Source organism: Lactuca serriola, chromosome 9 (assembly GCF_051521515.1).
Source record: "Lactuca serriola cultivar US96UC23 chromosome 9, Lser_US96UC23_V15, whole genome shotgun sequence".
NCBI classification, from domain to species: Eukaryota; Viridiplantae; Streptophyta; class Magnoliopsida; order Asterales; family Asteraceae; genus Lactuca; species Lactuca serriola.
This window is the reverse complement of record NC_136416.1, coordinates 64,709,474-64,731,426: the sequence shown is the minus strand read 5'-3', so window position 1 is coordinate 64,731,426 and position 21,953 is coordinate 64,709,474.

Genomic DNA, 21,953 nt, shown 5'->3' with positions numbered 1-21,953 from the left:
TTAGTTGAAAAAATCTAGAATAAAAATCAAGAGTGAATAAAATAAATTTCTCAGATATACTTTTAATTTTAAAAAGTAGCTATATAATTCAAGTTAACGTGATATTATCCGAAAAAGAAATTATATGTTCAAAAAATAACATCGATTGTGTGCATTTATGATGTAATGCACTGGAAGTAAGATATTAAAATGAACAAACATATTCCACATCTTACAATGAAAATTTTCCTGATGATTTTATAGAATAATATCTACTTTAAGTTTACTTTTCGTTCACGCTTTTGTTAGATACATTTTTGTGCTTCTTTTATCACGTTTTCTTGGTTATTTTCATCGCACATTATACATGTATTTCACATCATTTAGGGAACTATATACTTTTTGTGGATTAGTCTAGGCACGAGTCTTTTGTGTGTTTTCCAAAACTGAAAGCTCGCCTATGACATTTAAGGACTCACTGAAAACAAAAGGTGATTATTAGATAACGATGAATGAATTCGAGAAAAAACTGAGACAAAATAATAAAGGCAAGCAACAATAGGCCCAAAAGTGCGTCCTTATCCAATATTAAAGATATTTCATATAGTTGTATCAAAGCACTATTTATAAAAGTTTGTAAGGTCATACGAGCATATCTAGTTTAAGAATAAGAATCTTACAGTCATATGGTCCTTTGCGATTGTTTTTCGGAAGGGTGTGATTCTCTACTTAAAAAACTGATTTGTCTCTATAAAATATATGTTTCACTAATTTGTAGGTTAGTTGTGAGTGGTATACCTCATATAGATGAATCAATTTCGTAAGTGGAAGAATCATCTCCGTTTTAGGTACTGCTTGTGAGATTGGAGTTTAGCATCACTTTTCAAAATTATGACTTCTTCTAAATGAATTTGAAAAGCACTTTAAGGAGAAAAAAGCCGAGATTTTGTAACACTCAGCTAATCCTCATTTTTCTAAATATTTAATTTTGCTTTAATTTATTAAATATAATGTAACTAATAGTCAAAGAGATTAACTAACAAAAAGATGATAGTTATATAATAAAATAATTAGGATTGGAAATTTGGAGGTTAATGTAACACCCGGTTTTGAATAGTTTCGCTATACGGGGTCGTGGCCCAGTTATCAATCATCATTCGGCGTTGGGCCTTGGGGAAGGAAGAATCTGGCCCTTCTTGGATGTGAGTGTTATGGTTTAACTATTGCAAGTGTTCGATGGTGTTTTTGGAGTCCAATGGTATAATCGTAATTTGATAACTCGGTCTTTTATGAATTTTGGGTTTTTGTTCGGGAGTTTTAAGGCTATGGTGTGTTGTTAGAAGCGTAAGGATCCTCGCCGCATTTCTATGGATATAAAGTTCATTGGAAACAGGCTTATAACGAAGAATTTATAGTAGTTTGAAGTTTTAGCAAGTTTGGCCCTTGGTGGAATAAGTTGGAAGATTAGTCCTATGTGTTGAGCTAAGGGACGCGTGGGTGGACCAGGTACGCCCCGCGTAATGGTAAGAGTGCCAAACCTTATTTTTTTAGGGTTTGGGCACTATATAAACATCATTATAACCTCAAGACTCCATCATTTATCAGCCTCCATTGTTTTAAAACCCTAATTTCGCACCCTAGCCTCCTCCAAGATTGTTTTGGTGCTTATTCAAGAATTGGAACTTGATGCAAGGTTGTGGATCGAAGGAAGGCTTGTGGATCTAGACTCTCTTCTTCATTTCCAGCTCATAAAGATGCTTGCTTGACGTTTTAGGATGGACCATGCATGTGTTAAGGTGTTTTTTATGGGTCTTAAAGTATTAATTTGCATTGTTGGGCCTCATTAAGACATGGAAACTGATAAAGTTGCCAACTTTATCAGTTAAGGGCTTATTTCGAAGGTTTCATGAGGTTTTGGGGGGCAAGTGCATAAGGGATTAATTCATGAATCAAGTTTGGATAAGTCACATCTACGCCCAGCTTAAATGTTAGTACAACCGCGTACTGAGGGATTTGGTAGTACGCCCAGCGTACCTGTTGGGTACGCCCAACGTAAATGGCCCAGTGCTATTTTGGGCTCGTTTGACATTTTTGGACTTTGGGCTTTGGTTTTGAGTCTTGGTATTTGAGTGTTGGATTTCTTAGTCTAAGGAGTTACTTGTGGATTTGGACTCCTCTTTGGTTTAGATTTTGGGCTTTCCTTATTGGGCCTTAGTGGGCCCAATGGATTTGGACCAATAGTGGGCCTAGTTAGTTGGGATATCTTTGGGCCTAGTCTTGGGGTCTAGCCTTGTCTGGTTATTGATTATGGTGTTTGGTTGTTTGGCTCAATTCGGGGGTCGATTCGCATCAGCAGTGGCATTGTAGGATTATTTGTAACGACCGAAAAATTCCAACCAATTTAAATTTTTCAAAAACAATCCGATTCCATTAAATCTTTACAAAAAGGTTTTCAATACAAAATCACGAGGAGCGGTACGATCACGCCTTCGCCTTGCCACGGTCTCCTGAAGAACCTGAAAAACATAAAACCACAACTGTAAGCCCGAAAGCTTAGTGAGATACCCCCAAAATACCAACCACCTATACGCCCTTCCAGGCTATGACCTTCCGGTCCAGAACATATTGCCTTCCGACCCATAACATGAATAACACACATAACATAACAAAACATAGAGCAGCCATGCATATCGGGTTTACTGTGTGACTGGCCCGCCGTATCGGCCTTCAGTCCACCCTCCGTGTCTAGCCGTGAACATCGAGTCTGCAGTGTGATTGGTCCGCCCGCACCGGGCCTTCAATCCACCTGGTCCACTCTCTAAGTCTACAGTGTGACTGGTCCGCCCGCACCGGGCCTTCAGTCTATCTGGTCCACTCTCCGAGCCTCGGCATGTCTGGTCCGCCCTCTTGGGGCCTACAGCCTATCCGGACCGCTCGCTGGGCCTTCGGGACAACCGGTCCGCCCTGGGTATCATGGCCTACAACACACAGCAGGACCCGCCTCAACCTAACTCCAGTTCAAACAACCATGTGCACATATACATACAATCATATAGCAATTCACAGTCAACAAGCAGATCAAACAGATCAATTAGCATATCATCATCCTAACCAGGATACCGACCTAACAGGTCACTAGCATAGCATATCCCTATCTCTCAGGATACCGATCTCAATCAGGTCTCTAACATATACCACCCTAGCTCTCAGGATGCAAACATATCACAACAATAACATAACAATTACCCAGATCTCAATCCGTTAAAGGGCCGACCTTGGTGTCGTAGACCCTGTTGATATAGTGAGGATAACTCACCTCGAAACTGCCGATTGAACAGATAACCCAAGCTGCTCCGATCACTGATACAATCTCCACCACTGGTCAATCACCAATGCACTGAACTCAAAACAATAATCAATAATTACCAAAATACCCTTGGAAACCACTGGACAACCCTTGGTCCAAGACAAGGTCAAAGTCAACCCCTGACTGACCCTACTCGCCGAGTCAACCCGATGACTCGCCGAGTCCCCATACTCAGAACTTCCCTCAATCCGCGACCTAACTCGCCGAGTCACCCCGAGACTCACCGAGTCCAACAACTCTGAGTCCACTCGCACACAACTCACCGAGTCATCCCTTGACTCACCGATTCTCGACTCAACCAGAGAACATCGGGACTCTTCGATAAGACTCGCCGAGTCCAAGAACAGACTCGCCGAGTCTAAGGCTATCTTCAACCTACTCGCCGAGTTGTTCATACAACTCGCCGGGTTCCAGGCCATCCTCATCCGACTCGCCGAGTTGTTCTTCCAACTCGTCGAGTCCCAGCTCATCTTCAACCAACTCGTCGAGTACACCCATGTGACTCGCCGAGTACCACCGGTCTGAATCCATACAGAAGCACTCCAGACCATGCAATTGATCCAAAACATAGATCTAGCTTCCTACAACCCATTCATCACGTAAAGTGGCAAACTTTACGTGAATCCTACGAGATCTAGGCTTTTTGCACTTTGGGTTAAGGTTTGGGACATGAAGGCTTCACTAAACACTCCAACACAGGGACTTTCATGCTCTCTGATTCTTCTTCATCTCAGATCTGAGGTAGCAACCTCAGATCTAATCTCTAGACTCTAATATAGCCCAAGATAAGCTTCCCTCAAACCCCAAAATGAAGAAACAAGATAACAACAGCCTAAGAACGAGATATTACCTCATAAGAACGCCCCAACTGCAAGGAAACTCGAATCCAAGCAAAGCCCCTTGCTCCACACCTTCAAACTCCCAAACTTTCTTCAACAAATACTTCTCCAAGCTCCAATCCACTCAACAATGGTGCTTCTCCACGATTTAGGGTTCCTGGGACTCACGGGGGGAAATAAAGAGGCTGAGGAGGAAACATAATGTTCTTTATATAGGGCTCAACTCCGAGAATTAGGGTTTTCTCCACTCAGCGCCTACTCGCCGAGTCCATCTCATTGACTCGCCGAGTCGGCTACTTAACACACGACCCAGTCGCGACTCTACTCGCCGAGTCCATCCATGGACTCACCGAGTCACTCTTTCCCAATTAACACTTTTAATCCTTCAACCCTACTCTTGCTATTTCGGGATATTACATTATTCGCGTAGCGTTTGAGGTGAGTCTTCTCACTATATCCATGGGTCAAAGGCACCAATGTCGGCCCATTACGTGTTATTTGGTATGTTAGCTGTCTATGTGATACTTTCATGGAAGACCTGGGGGGAGCCCATGGCAATTGGATATCAGACCATGAGGGGAAGCCCATGGTACTCCAGGTAAAGACCATGGAGGGAGCCCATGACATACCAGATAAAGACCATGGGGGAGCCCGTGGCAACTATATGTATGTTGCATGATAATTTGTGGTTGTATGTTGTATGGTATTTTGGGGAACTCACTAAGCTTTGTGCTTACAGTTTTCGGTTTATGTTTCAGGTACTCCGGTTTTCAGATGGAAGGGCTCGGGATGATTGCAGAGCATACACCACATGTTTCCGCATTTTGTGAATTACTCTAATTTAATGATGTTTAGCTAAAACTTGTTTACATTGGTCTTATGGGAAAGATATGTATTAATGATTTATTAACCTAAAAAAAATTATGTCTGGATTTTTAGGACATTATAGTTAGTATTTAGAAGATTATTTCTATGAAAAATGATGGAAAGGTCCTTTAATTAAAATATGTGTGAGAAATTTTCACCGAAAAAACAAAGAAATAATGTTAAAATTAAAATAGTAGAATCAAATATGCAAATATTTTATAAAAAAATCTATTCAAATAGTAAAATATAATCTCATCCAAAAATATGTAACATATTGTAACCCAAACCAAACCTAGCCTCTAGGAACAAAAAAATCACACACACTAGTATTACAATGTTAGGGTTAATTTAATAATATAGACCGGAAAAGATAGCAAGACATTGTCTATATCATTATGCAAAATTTAACTATCAACGTACTATTCCACCTATTTTATGCATGAGGGCATGATCGTAAACCAACCGTCTAATAATTTGGATATCATGAATCTTGTAAATGCTACAATACTCATTATTTTATCTATATGCAACTCTAGAATGGAGGGAGAGAGAGATAGATAGATAGAGAGAGAGAGAGAGAAAGAGGGGGGGGGGGGAGAAAGAGAGTTAAGTGAACATATTTATGAGGTACACGATCCATATTAAGCAACCAAAACCATGAACTATTTAGCCATGATACTAATGAATATACAAGTATACGACATGTGGAAAATATTATCTATATGTCCTTTACGATCCGGTATGCTATTATATTGCTATGAATTTTTTATATGTGTAGTATTACAGTACATTCTAATGTGAATACAAACATACAGATGATTCTCTTCTTTACGAGATCGGCGTTTCTATATTTGGGATGTTAATAAATTTAAAGATATTGGATGTTTATGTGTAACGAAAACCCATTGAACCTAGAAATTTTGAAAACATATCAAGGATGTTCATGGAATATAGGGTTTTGTGGTGTCTCTAGTGTTGCTGATAGCTCATTGTTGTTTATTTTATGTTGTGTTGTATGTAGTATTTTAGAGAACTCACTAGACTTCATGCTTACAATTGTTGACTAAATGTGTTTCAGGTACTTCTGAGGATCGCGGGAAGGCGAAGGCTTGATTATACACATCCAATTACAGTTTCTGATTCCAGATATTTTTAGGACACTCTGATATTTTTATGATGATTTGTATTTGATACTTGTGATTTTCTTGAGATGGGTTTCTATGAACAGTGTTTTTTTTAATTAAAAATGAAAATTTTGGTTTGAAAATTTGGATGTTACATATTATATGAGTTTGACTTTACCTAGAATGGAATACTTAAGGGAGTGTCTTGATTGAGATGATCTAGTTTTTACCACTCATATTCTTTCCTAAAAGAAGCATAGAATTGTAGTTTTCTTTACTTTTCTTCCTCTTATCTTTTGAATTTGGTTAGTGAAGAATTGGTGCTTCCTTTAGTGATTATTTTGTTAAGAACTTAAAGGCTTAAATAAAAAAGCTTACAAGAAGGAATCAAGCAATTCTTGGTACCTTACTCTTGGTGGTGGATTACTTGTAGAGAAAATCAAGCTCTTTGTTCTTGCTATCTACTTCAACACCCCAAAACCAAGTGGGTTCAAAGGATCCAAAAGTTATCATTTTAAAACATCGTATGGTTGTTTTTAATATCATTCTAACATCTTTAAAATGATCATTGATGATTTGGTTTTGTTATAAACTCAAAAATTACTAGAAAATTTTTAAAGTTTTCGCTGTCGGTTTTTATGAAAAACTCACTACTTTTATGTATCAAAACCCATCATTTTTTTGGGAAATTTTTCTTATAAATTATCTTACTTTTGAATCATCTAATGATTCATTTTGTTTGTTTGCTAAAAAATTATGTATATAAAAAATATCTTCCCTTCCTACCAAAATTTTCCTACTTATTTTATCTTGGTTATATATATATATATATATATATATATATGTATGTATGTATGTATGTATGTATGTATGTATGTATATAAAATAAGGACAAGTTAGTTATTTCACTTTTGGGAGGGACCAAATCTATATAGAACCCTATTGAAAAAGATGAGTTAAGGTATAAACACCACAACATTCTCTAGTTGTGTATAATAGTGTACTAACTAATACTTTTATAGTTAAGCCAACTAATACTCCTCTTCTCTACTCACTGGTTTAAGTTTAGAAATTAACACTAGATAACTAATTCACTCAAACTTGGCTCTGATACCAACTTGTAACACTCGACTTTTTAATACAAAGTACACCCATAAATCTCTATTTATTATTTATAAAAACACATTGGTGTACATTTACATTAATAATCTAACACAATTATCAACATGATCGCATCAAAGAAAATAAAATACAACAATCTGAGTGGAGCATCACCATCTCTCTTCTCTAATCCTTATCTCTTTAATCAAATTACATGCAAAGCATACAATAATAAAAGGAGTAAGCCACAAAGATCTTAGTGAGTATTTCTTAATAACAATACACACAATAATCATAACATATAAATACACCAATTATCAGGTGTATAGCTACTCGAGACTCATTTATCATTTAAATATTTATAATTCTAACATTTCTCTAATGACAACACTAATGGACTTGCAACTACTTAAGTTGTCATTAGTCTCTCACACGGTACTCATTTTTTGGCGTTCAACCATTCATAACTAATGATATCTCTTAGTCTTTATGTTCAACTACACTAATAAATTATAGTCACAATTACTCATTACGTAACTCATCGTATTCTCCTTCTACTCTCTCTCTCTCTCACTCTCTTTCTCTCTCTCTCTCTGTTTCCCTCCCTCTCTCTCTCTGTATATATATATATATATATATATATATATATATATATATATATATATATCCTCTCTATACTCATTCTCTTTATCTTTTTCTCTCAATATATATATATATATATATATATATATATATATATATATATATATAACATTCATTAAATTCTTGAAAATTTTAAACTTTTTAAACAAACCCAAAGCCATCATTGTTTAAAAATTGTTTTCAAAATAAGTTTCACATCAGAGAAATCCCAAAATCATAAAACAAAAACATGAGGAGGTGCACGATCATGTCTTCACCTTGACGCGATCCTCTGAGGTACCTGAAACACAATCCAAAACTGTAAGCCCAAAGCTTAGTGAGTTCCCCCAAAATACCACCACAACATATAATCATAAATATCACAACAACAACACGCATACAGAACCTTCAGCACGTCTGGACCGCTGCACCAGGCCTTCAACATGTTTGGATCGTTCTTCGGACCTTCGGCCTGACTGGTCCGCCTCACATGCCTTCAGTATCTCTAGCCCACCTTGGGTCTGTTGGCCTTCAGCACAAAGCAGGACCGCTTCAACCCAACCATACACATGTCGACATATACATAACTCATAAACATATAATCAATCAACAGGCAAGCGCAAATCATACAGATCAATAATCATAGCATTATCCTATCTACCAGGGTACGAATCTAACAGATCACTATAACACTCAATCATGCAATACCCAGGATACTCATTCCAAAAGGGTCGGCCTTTGTGCCTTCGACCCAACAAGTATAGTGAGTAACACTCACCTCTCAATGTCAAGTTGCACTGAAATCCCTGACTGCAAACTCACGCAAGATCCCGAACTATCACAGTAAACAAACATCCAATTAACAATTGGAATACTATTCTTGACTAAGGATCCATACTTAGGGTAGATGTCCATTTTACCCTTTCCCTAATTAGATCAAAGCCCAAGTCCAAATCTTTGGTCCAAAAGGCCCAAATTATTTTAAGGCCCATAATTGGACCAATTTTTCAAATTGGGCCCGACTCCTTATTGGGCCTTATCCTAAGGTCCAGCTCCCCAATCATCCCAAAACACTTGTATCCAACAGTCCAAAGAGAATCCAAGTATCTAAACCCAAAAAGGTAGCCCACTCAAAAAGCATAAAACTGCAAGCCCACAGACTAAGTACATAGGGAGTACCCAGCTGTACGCTTGGCATACACGTAACGAGGCTTGTACGCTGCACGTACTGGTTGGTACACCCAGCGTACTCCCCTGCTAAGCCTATTCTCCCATTAAGTTCTTAATACCTTAAGATAACACCCCAAAACGGAGATCTGACCTTATTGAGCTGAGAAAACACATAAAGTTGCTAACTTTACGTTCATGCAAGGCTAAAGTTGTTAACTTTACTAGATGTGTACCTGCGCATAAAGTTGATAACTTTATGTAACGTCCCAAAAATCAGGGGTAAAAATTTCATATTTATATAACCAAAGCATTGATACCATTTAATTCAAACATTCAAATCATAGTCAATCAATTCATTTATCAGAGTTTATCCCAAAATAATTCATTGCGGAAATCATAGGTGTGTGCACTACGATCAATCCGAGCTCTCCTTTTTCCAAAACGATGATACCTGAAACCATAAACAAAACTTGTAAGCACGAAGCTTAGTGAGTTTCCCAGAGCATACCATTCACACAAACCACATATCACATATCCTGTTAGCTATAAAAGCTACATACGTATCAAACGTATCACATAAGCCATGAATACATAAAACCTGTAATAGTGCCATGGGCTACCCCACATGGTCTTTACTTAGGACTGCCATGGGCTCCCCCACACGGTCTTACATCCAATGCCATGGGCCACCCCACATGGTCTTTACCTAGGACTGTCATGGGCTACCCCACATGGTCTTACATCCAATGCCACGGGCTCCCCCCGGGGCCTTCCCTATAAATACCATATATAACCAAATAGCATATCATGCATCACATAAATATCTACACATACACGTACATAAACCTGTAAGGATGTCGTGGGCTACCCCCAAGGTCTTATACCATTATGCCATGGGCTACCCCACATGGTCTTCCATGCAAGTATCACAAAGACAACTAGCATATCACATAATTACCAGCATACTACCTAGCATAAAGCTAACTATCATATCACACAACATAAGATGGGTCGTCCTTGGTGCCTTAGACCCTTTGGTATGGTGAGAAGACTCACTTGCAACTGTCGGCTGAAGAAATAAGATCACGCTGCTCCAACCACCGACACGAACTCCTCTACTGGTCAACACCAAATAACTGAACTCAATAAATGCCAACAATTACCAAAATACCCCTAGAAGTCAACTGGTCAACTCTTGGTCAAAGTCAACCTTCCAGGTCAACCCTACTCGCCGAGTCTGCCTACTGACTCGCCGAGTTCATACGCTCAGAAACCCCTTTCAATCGCGACTCGACTCGCCAAGTCAAACCATGACTCGCCGAGTCTACTGATTTTCGAGTTCTGTCCTGACCAACTCACTGAGTCTCCACTCCACTCACTGATCCGAGTCTTAACTGGAAGGGTTTGGGGTTTCGCGACTTGACTCCCCAAGTATAATAACAGACTCGCCGAGTCCAAGGCAATCTTCAACAGACTCGCCGAGTTGTTCTTCCAACTCGCCGAGTTCCTGCCCAACTTCATCCAACTCGACGAGTCCACCCATGTGACTCGCCGAGTCGCTCTAGTTCTTAATCCATTCAGTGGCTTTTTGAGCCATGCAGGGGCTCCAAATCATAGATCCAAACTTCCAAAGCCTATCCCTCATGTAAAGGTGCAAACTCTACGTGTAGCTAAGGAGATCTAGGCCCAAAACACTCCAAACTCGGGTTTAAGACAAAGATGCTTAACAACCAACCCAAAGACTGATGCTTTATGACTCTCTAAGCCAGAATACACTTAGATCTGAAGTAGCAACTTCATATCTGGGCTCTAACTCGAAATGGTTCAAGAACATGGCATAAGAGTCCCAAATCTGACAATCAAGATTGATTTATGTAAAAGAGGGAAGGTAACGACTCCTTACCTTGAATTGCTCTGGAAAGGCCCTCAAACTCTGGATCTACTTCAAACCCTTGAATCCCCAATGGTTCCTTCCTTCCTTCTTCCTTCAAATCACCCAAAAATGGCAAGAAACTTGAATGAGCAATAATGGGGGCTTAGGGTTTCGGTTTTCTGGATGAGAGAGGCTATATGAAACCCTAATGGAGAGAATAAGATGCTTATATAGTGCCCAAAGTCCCAGATTTAGGGTTTCCCTCTTCATACCGGACTCGCCGAGTCCATGAGGCCGACTCGCTGAGTTGGTCACTTACTTTACACCCGGATCCCGCTCCGACTCGTCGAGTTCCTCCCTGGACTCGACGAGTCGAACCTCTTTAACTTATGGTTTGCCTTTCCTTTCTTGACATTTCTAATTTTGGGTGTTACACTTTACTAGATGTGTACTTGCGCAAAGTGGCGACGATAAATAGTTTTTTTGGCAAATACTTTCTCACGGAGAAATAACTATTAGATTTTATTATTACTTATTATGTAATAAAAAATTATCACTTTTAAACACTACTAGAAAACAACCATTTAATGACGCGCAAACAATGACGCGCGCTGATAGAGGACGCGCATTTGTGCATGCCCTAAAAAATAATGTCAACTCTGGAAAATTTGAAGGATAGAGGGCACGCATTTTTGTGCACCCTAAAATTACTGTCCAACAAAAAAAATTAAAAACACGGAGGGCACCTATCCTAAAAAGCGCGTCGTGTTACCCTATCGCTTTATAATTTTAGTCTATTAGCGCGCGTTTTCATTTTTTGGGGGGAATGAAATCCAAAAAATTAAAAACCCCGCTTGCGTTTCCTCCTTCCACGGGAATGCTCACCCCATCAGACTCACCACCACCATCTCTCTCTCTCTCTCTCTCTCTCTCTCTCTACAGTTCCCCTCTATACTGTAACAGCCCGGAATTTCAAATATCGATATAATTATGATTTGGGGGTGTTTTAAGAAGGGACTCGGCGAGTTGGAGCCTAGACTCGCCGAGTAGGATCGCAGACCGGGTCGCGGGTTCGCGACTGGACTCGACGAGTCCAGATATGGACTCGGCGAGTCTGTGCTGTTTGGCGAAAACCCTAACCGTTCAGGTTTGGGATGTATAAGAGGCACTTATTGGCCGTCATTGTTCATTTTGGCCTTCTGAGAAGAACCCTAAATCGATTGGGTGCATCTGGAGCAAAGTTTAAGGGCCATTGTTGATCTTGGAAGGGTTGTGGTGCAAGGAAGAGAAGGGCTTGGCTAAAGGAACAGCAAGGGAGTCACGTTCTGAGGATTTGGGGACACAGAGGGCACATTATTCAGGTAAGAATTCCAATTATGCTCTGCTATGTTGATGTGTCATGGAATTAGGGTTTATGGAACCCCTTTGTGATTAGATTAAGTGTTACCCTAGTCCCCCAAACGACTATAACCCTGTATTAGGACCTTAGAGGTCCAGAAGGTCCCATGCTTGTGTATTTCGGGACAATACTTACCTCAGGAAGAAGTTTGATCGACTGCATGGCATGGACTCGACGAGTCTGATGAACAGACTCGGCGAGTAGCTTGAAGAATAACTGGGACTCGTCGAGTTGTTCGTCAGACTCGGCGAGTTGAGTCGGGGTGGCCCCGCGATTCTTCCAGGAGGAACTCGTCGAGCAAAAAGGGGATACTCGACGTGTAGAAAAGGAATCTTAAGGAATCGGTGAGTCAAGGGCGAGTGGACTCAGAGTTGTTGAACTCGGAGTTCTGAGTATGGGGACTCGGCGAGTCATAGAGTTGACTCGGCGAGTAGGGTCAGTCAGGGGTTGACTTTGACCTTGTCTTTGACCAAGGATTGACCAGTGGTTCCAAGGGTATTTTGGTAATTGTTGTTATTGTTTGAGTTCAGTGCATTGGTGATTATCCAGAGGTGGAGATCGTATCAGTGATCGGAGCAGCTTGAGCAATCTGTTCAGTCGGCAGTTTCGAGGTGAGTTATCCTCACTATATCGCTAGGGTTTATGGCACCAATGCCAACCCTTTTATCGGATGGAAATCCGGGTAGTTGTCAATTGTTATATGTTATGGGCCGGAAGGCAATACATGTTATGGGCCGGAAGGCATTACTATGTGGACCGGAAGGTCATGGCCTGGAAAGGCGTATGTATGCATTTAGTATGTTGACTGATTCATAGAGTAATGTTATGATAGTGACCGGCTAGACTGGTATCTTGTTAGAGTAATGCTATGATATGTGATCTGTTGATCGATTGTCGTCTATGAACTGCTATATGATTGTTTGTTATTTTATATATGCATTTATTGCTTATGGGCCGGAAGGCGATATGTTATGGGCCGGAAGGCAATATGTTATGGGCCGGAAGGCGATTATGTTGTGTGATGGACCGGAAGGTCGGCGTGGGTAGGACCGAAAGGTTTACCCAGCAGGGACGGAAGTCCCTTGAGACACATGGACCGGAAGGTCAGGGCCTAGAAAGGCGTATATGTGGTTGGTATTCTGGGGGTATCTCACTAAGCTTTCGGGCTTACAGTTGTGGTTTTATGTTTCAGGTTCTCAAGAGTCTGTGGCAAGGCAAAGGCGTGATCGTACCGTTCCTCGCGTTGGTGTTTTATGAATTGAACCTGGGAAATTACTCTGCTTAATAATGTATTGAAAACCTTTTTGCAACGATGTTAATAAAATGGGTGATTTTGAAAAGTTTTATTTGTTTTGAAATTTTGGATGTTACACATACCACCGTCATGGTTGTCACAACTACATCTCACCACCTGCAACCTCAACACAATCGACCATCACCACCATTCCTACCATCCATCGCCGCCCTACCATCTCCTCCATCACCAAATATTTCTTGTTCTATGTGAAACCCTAAAATAGGTACCAACAATTGATAGGGTTTGGAGAAAAAGTTGATATAAGAAAAATCAAAGCAAACGACTTAGAAGATGCTAATTTTGTCTTTAATTCTAAAGATATTTCCTTCGATTCTAACCCTAGTTCGTTCCCCCCCCCCCCCCCTTTCCTTCACAAACACACATGGATTATGAGTTCCTTATCTGTTCCTATGGGGTTCACGAAGCGTGGTTTATACATCTAGGGTTTTTGAATTTCAAGTATTATGCACACAAATGTCAGACGAAATATGGTCAACCGACTCAAATATGGTCCGATTCTAGTTCTTAAAGCCCTCAACTCCGATTGACATGTGATCAAGGCTGGAAGAATTATCGACTCCTTCAAATAAATGTTATCATCTTCATATATCAATCTGATTTCGTCTATGCTCAACATTCCAAGGTACAACTCTCTTTTAAACTCCAATATCATCATCTCTTCATTTACTTTCCACGAATTCTCATCATCGCATTCGACTTCATCATTCCTAGGAATGATTTTTTCTAAATTCATCTCTTTACTTACTGTAACATCCGAATTCCCAGGTATATTAATTTATTCTTTGTATTGAATTTTTGGAAAGAAACTCGGCGAGTAGGAGCCCCGAATCGCCGAGTTGGATCGCGGTTGGAGTGGTCTGATTATTGAGGGACTCGGCGAGTCCACGCTGTTTAATGAAACCCTAATTTCTCGGGTTTGCTCCCTATTTAAAGGCCCTTACGGCCGTCATTTGTGGCCACCAGTCCAGTGAGAGAAACCCTAGAGTGCTGGAGCGTATTGAGAGAGAGAAGAAGCCATTCTTGACCTTTGTGGTGTTGTTTAGCAAGAAGAAAGAGGTTCTAGCCGAGGGAAAGAAAAGGAGGTTGCTATTATGAGGATTTGAAGCTAAGAATATTTCATTTGAGGTATTACTTCGACCCTTCTTCTGTTTTGGGAAAGATAGATGGTTTTAGGGTTTCTTGTGCCCTTGTCTAAGTCGATTGGAGGTCCAAATAGTCCCTTATGGTGATGAGACTTTGGATCTGGATCCATAGAGGTCCAGAGAGCCTTATTCTTCAAGGTTTATGAAGAACAATGGAGGTCATGACCTTGGGTTAAGGTATTTGGGGCTAAATCATCATATATGGTCATATAGTTGTTGCATGTGCATCAAGATTGAGACTTTACGTGATTATAGTGCTTGGAAAGGCCAGATCTATGGATTAGAGGAACAGATCTGACCTCAGAAGGTCGTTTGAGTGAGTGCATGGCAGGTACTCGCCGAGTCCATGGGAGGACTCGACGAGTTGAGTCGGTTTTCCCCGCGACTCACGATCTGTGTCGACTCGTGGAATTTAGGGTTGACCCAGTGAGTCAAAGGAGAACCAGGGGCGAAGAGGACAGGTGTGTACTCGCCGAGTCACCTTAGTCCACTCGGCGAGTAGGGTCAGCTGTGATCGTTGACTTTCATTGACCTTTAGGATTTCGGTCAACAGTTGGACTTTTGAGTCAAGGAGGGGTAAAATTGTCTTTTACTCTTCTGAAGGATCATAGAAGTGGGGTTAATCTAGCCTTTGAGAGCCAATACTTATTAAGGATATTTTGCATGTGAATAGGCGGGGGCTAGACCAGTAGATTCGTGTGCGAGATCACCCGAGATACCCGAGGTGAGTCTTCTCACTATACTATACCTGGAAGGGTACCTATGTGTGACCGGAAGGTCTGGTATGCTATGAGATATAAGCATTGTATGTTATGAGTTGCCTGTTTCGTATGCGCTATGTATGTGATATGTATGTTATGCTTGATATGGGCCGGAATGCATTATGATATGGGCCGGAAGGCATTATGATGTGGACCAGAAGGTCAGGGAGTTATGGACCGGAAGGTCGACACGGGTAGGACCAGAAGGTTTACCGGGTTGGGACAGAAGTCCCCTGAGACACAGAGACCGGAAGGTCGTGTGGAGTATGGCCTGGAAAGGCGTATGTGTGTAAGTGGTATTTTGGGGAACTCGCTAAGCTTCTTGCTTACAGTGTTTATGTCTAATGTGTTTCAGGTACTAGTGAGGACTGTGGGAAGGCGCCAGCATGACTCGTACACACACGCAGGCGGATTTGGATATGTTTGATCTTGGGATTGATATGTTTTGTATTATGACCATGTTACATTAGATTCTATGGGTTGACTTGAATGAAATTATGTTTTAAAGAAATGAAAAAAATTTGTTTTGAAAGTTTACGTTGTTACAAGTTGGTATCAGAGCCTTGGTTTGAGGGATTCGGATGCACCTTCGGGCGTAACTGAACTCAAACTGAGGATTTGAGAAAATTTTCAAACGATAAGAACTAATTTTTCTAAAAAGCAATAGATTTTGAGACAACCAGAGCGGAGCAGTGTGTACGGTCAGCCAGCGCCTGAATGGTGAACCCCCAAAATGCCCTTACGTAGGGATGAGCAAAAGGACCGAACCGGCCCGAACCGGGGAACCGGCTTCGGCCAAAATCAAGAACCGAACCGGCCCGGCGGTTCTACCGGTTCCGGTTCTACCGGTTCCCGGTTCCTACCGGTTCTTGTCGTGTTTTCAAATGTTGGAACCGCTCCTTGAAAAATAGCATCATAAGGTACCGGTTTTTGCCGGTTCTACCGGTTCCGGTTAAATCGGTTCCGGTTCTTACCGGTTCCCGGTTCCAAAAATCTACAAAAATAACGTCCCGGTCCCGGCCCGACCGATTCCATCGGGTTCCGGTTCCGGTGCCGGTTCCGGTTCCGGTACCGGTTCCGGCCGGTTCCCCGGTCCATATGCTCATCCCTACCCTTACGTTATGTGTTATGAGATATGATATGTTATATGATGCATGCTAGAGCTTTCTAGGTATTCATATTAGGACTAGAGTGGCCTGATTTTGTGATGCCTTAGCCTAGGAAGGATGTGCTGCTATGTGATGCTTGAGAGCGAGTAGGTAGCAGTGAGGGGCTGATAAGAGGTCTACCGAAGGGTAGCCTATACCAGTAAGATATAGATTACTTGTGATCTGGGATCCAAAGAGGAGGACTTAGGGTGAACACTGATGCGGTGTAGGCGGTAGGATAAGGGCTCGTACTACCGAATACACCGGAGCAGTGCGCACTCTAAGTAAGAATCCTTTGGGTACTAAGGAACAAGTAGGGTCGAGTTATCGAGTGTGGGCATGCTCGAATGAGTCTTTGATATTATTATGTTATATTTCAGAGACATCATGGTTGGGACACGCCACAGACCTGAGGCGAGCGGTGTGAGTGACGAGGAGCTTCGTCAGATGATCCATGATGAGGTGGCTGCGGCGATCAGGGTCGAGATTCTGGAGATGTTTGGGTCTATCAAGACCACACTGATTGAGACTTTCGATGAGCGGCACGCCGCGGTGACTGAGGCTGCAGCCGCTGCAGCTACAATAGCTGTGGCTGCTGCCAGGCCTCAAGGAGGTGACTCGTTGTTGTTCGGGAGTTCAGCAACACGAAGCCACCCGAGTTTGATGGGACGCAGGATCCGATCGCTGCGATGAGATGGATTGATGATATTGAGGGATGCTTCTATACGTGTTCATGTCCAGAGCATCTGAGGACACAGTTCGCTTTGAACCAGCTTCACTTGGGAGCGAAGGATTGGTGGAAGTTCGTGACAACGAGCTTCACTCCTGCAGAGATTTCAGCGGTGACCTGGGAGAAGTTCACCGCCAAGTTCAGAGACGAGTATGTTCCCCCGGTGGAGAGGGAACGGTTGGTTCAGGAGATTTTGACCCTCAAGCAGGGTAATGATTCAGTTACTGTGGTTACCCGGAAGTTTCATGAGAGGGCGATGTTCTGCCCTGAGCAGGTGTCTTCTGAGCAGGCACGGATGAGTCGGTATTTGAGCATTCTAAGGAGGGACATTCAGGAGTTCGTGTCGAACTCGACGTACCGGACATTTGCTGAGCTCCAGGCAAATGTCCAAAAGAGGGAGATTGAGTTGGAGACTCAGGCCAGGGAGGAGGCCGAGTCTCAGAGGATGGATCGGCGGCCGGCTCAGTCTCAGCCGGCAGCCAAGCGGACCAAGTCCGCTGATTCGAGGACGGGAGGCCAGAAGGGTCATGAGGGGGCCTATCGGTCGGGTGCTTGCTACAAATGTGGCAAGGAGGGGCATATCGCCAAGGATTTCCCCAAGGGATTTATGGTTTGCTTTCATTGCAACCAGACGGGCCATCGGAAGGCCGAGTGTCCACAGTTGCATCAAGGGTCAGCACAGGGATCTACACCTGCTGCTAGGGTTACCAAGGTTCGACCGATGAAGGACGAGGCTCCGAAGGCTCGTGGAAGAGCTTTCCAGTTGACTGCGGAGGAGGTCCGCGCAGCTCCCGATGTCGTGGCTGGTATGTATTCTGTATTTATCTTTTCTTTTGAGATATTATGCTTATATGATGGTATGCGTAGGTACTTTTCTTGTGAGTTCTGTACCTGCTTTGGTGTTATTTGACTCGGGTGCGAGTCGGTCATTTGTTTCCTTGGCATTTAGTCAGCACATTAGTATCCGTCGAGAGGCGTTAACCTCTACGAGTTTCCATAACTGATGAGCGAGCAGTGTATGCTACGGATGTGATTCGAGGATGTATCCTTGAGATCTTCGGTGTGGAGTTCCTAATAGAACTGATCCCGATTGCGATAGGGGACGTGTATGTTATAGTGGGCATGGATTGGTTGAGCCGATTTGGAGCTGTTATAGACTGCGAGCGTCAGTTGGTGACGATACGAAACCCCAGTGGGGGAGTGCTTACGGTATATGGCGAGGGAACCCGATGTGGGTCAGCGTTTTGCTCGGCTGCCAGGGCGAGACAGAGTTTGCAGCAAGGCTGCAGTGGATTCGTAGCTTATGTGTTGGACACGCGGATGGCCGTTGGGAGGCCAATTTCAATTGATGAGGTTCCAATAGTGTGCGAATTCCCGGATGTTTTTCCCGAGGAATTGCCAGGTGTGCCTCCTTATTCTTTATGCATACGAGAGTCAACAGTCACAGTAAGTAACAAACATTGTTTTGAATTGCTTAAAAATGCAGGCACATCATCGGTCACTGAAGAATTACATGAAGATCCAAACAGACATCACGCCTCAAATGTGGGGGATTCTGATAAATTTGCTCATAGAAGTAAGTACATAATCTCCCTTATTCTTTATGTACCTCTTTCAAAGCACAAGTTACTAATTTGCTTCTGTTTTTTTTTTTACAATTATAGGTATATTTAAAATTTGATTTGATGCAATTAGTCGGTCTCACATCACTTTTGTTAGCATCCAAGTATGAAGATTTTTGGCATCCACAGGTAAATGTTGCTATTGAATTAACTAATTTACATATTTCTTGTTTTTGTTTTTGTATTTATAGTTTTATATTGTGTGTTTGTATCTTTTTCTAGGTTATGTAATTAATTAGTATCTGAACAGAGTTATATACAAGCGATCAAATGCTCAAAATGGTACACCTATTAAAAAAAAACAAATTAACCATATAATTGTATTTTCACTTGATGTTATAGTTTTTTTTTAATTTATCAGGAGACAACAATTTTACATAGACAATCCCACAATGACTCCACCACAGGCAAAGTGATTGAGTTGGACCCCAAGAAGACTCTTAATATGAGGAGAGTTGTCACAAAACATACCATCGGCAAAGAGTTGCTCTACAGTTTCATCTTGTTCACTAATACAATGCTGGAACAAGGTAACACTTTTTTTTAGTGTTGAATCATTATATATATATATATATATATATATATATATATATATATATATATATACCTGGTTACATGGTCAAGAGTGCTACCCCATTCTTTCAAATGAATGGAAAGTGTATATATTTTAAATTCAACAATGGTAATAATAATAATAATAATAATAGAAACATAATATGATTTATAAATTATAATCCGATATTTATCTAAAAAAAATCTTATTTCTTTTGGTAATTAAAGGAATTAGCCATAAGGAGTCTGTTAATCCCTCCAACATCATGCCTTTTGTAAAAGTATATTCTCTTACTCTTACTCTTTTCTTTTTATATGTTTAGAAGTTATAACCATTTTTTATTATTTATAAAACAATGTTTTGGATATTTAGGAAGCTCTTGATGGAATTGAGTTTGCTAGAGGTGATCCAAATTCAACATGGGGATGTGTTAGAGCTGCTATGGGACACCCAAAGCCTTTTGATTTGAAATATGTTGCTATTGGAAATGAGGATTGTTGGCTTAAAAAGTATCATGGTATGCATCTTGAGGGCATTTTTGTCTTTTCCTTGAAATTAATCTAATATATATGTACTTATTTATGAAACAACAAACTACCTTCAATTTTATGCTGCAATTCAAAAAGCTTATCCAGATATTAAAATGATATTCAATTGTGATGGATCAAATGGTCCATTGGATCACCCTGTTGATATGTATGATTTTCATGTAAGATTCTAAAGTCAAAGCCAAACTTGTTTTATATTTTATATATAAAAGTTCAAATGAGATTTATTTTCTAATGATCGGTTTATTATTATTATTATTATTATTATTTTAGATTTACGCAAATGCAAGCACTGTATTTTCTATGGCTAATACCTTCGATCATACATCACGTGTTGGCCCAAAGGTTTGTTAATTGTTAATTGTAAAATGTAAATCAATTAATCATGTGAAAATTAATTATTTTATTTATTTCAAGCATTTGTGAGCGAGTATGCTATGACAGGAAATGACGCTGGTTCTGGAAGTCTTTTAGGAGTTCTCGTTGAAGCTGGATTCCTTATTGGTGTAGAAAAGAACAGATTCTTTGACTTTGATCGATTTTGACTTTGACTTCTAACGAGATTGTTATTTGCAACGATGTTGTTGAAATGGCGAATTATGCACCTTTGTTCGTGAACACCAACGATAGGCGGTATGACATTTATTCAATCAATGTGAAAAAGACATAAATACCCTTCTCATGGTAAATGATGGGAAGTATTTTATTTTGTTAAGGTGGATGTCGGATGCAATAGTTTTTGATTCTTCTCAATCATATGGAACACCAAGTTATTGGATGCAACATTTCTTCAAAGAGTCAAATGGTGCAACTCTTCTAAAGTCAACTCTCTAGTTAAACTCATCCATGTCACTTAAGGCTTCTGCTATTGTGTACCGAGACATAGAGGATGATAAAAACTACTTGAGACTAAAGGTAAGATAACTTTCTTACAAAAAGATTGTTGCCCATTTGACATTCTTGATAGGTTCACATGGTGCAATTTGTAGTGTTAATTACGACTCTTGGAATCAGTTCCCCAGTTGCCTTTCTTGATTAATTACTTGACTTGGTGCAAATTCCAATATGGTGATCAAGATCCCTTGGTAAGGTACGCAGGAAAATCAACCAATATAATTAAATAATTGAAATCCCTTGGTATATGGAGTAAGTAGAATTGAATTGATAACGTAACATAAGAGAAGAGAAGAGAACACAACACAACATAACATAACAAAATTGGACTGAACTAAAATTATTACATATTGAATTGCTTACATTATGTTCTTTGGTACCAAGTACAATGTGTTTTCTCCAGCTTCATCAATTCAAATGATTCAAATGAATCATAACTTAGGATTTCTAAATCCTAACATAATTGTTCATATATAATCTTTTGTGTTTTGTCATATTAGATGCTTATAAACTCATGCAATTCATTTATCTTTTTGCTATGTATGTTGAACTTTCACCAGGCATATAGGGACTCCTCATTGCAGGATTGTAACAAAGCATCTGAAGCTAAAGATGCTGAGGTATGCATTTTCCCTTCAAATAATCAAAGCCTTTTTTTCTTTTAGTATTAATACGGAACATAAGCTTTTTGTTTCAGGTTCTTTCTGAATCTAAGAAAATAATTGGTGCTCCTGCTGATACCGCATCACCTTCTAGTATGCAGGTGGGGGTGGAGGTGCTGCACTGAGATGCTGTACAAATCAGGTAAAAAAAACCAAACAGGGACTTAATACTTAACTGTCTGTTGTTGATGGTCATATCTTTCTTGAAGAAAAAAAGTCAACTTTGTTTATATAC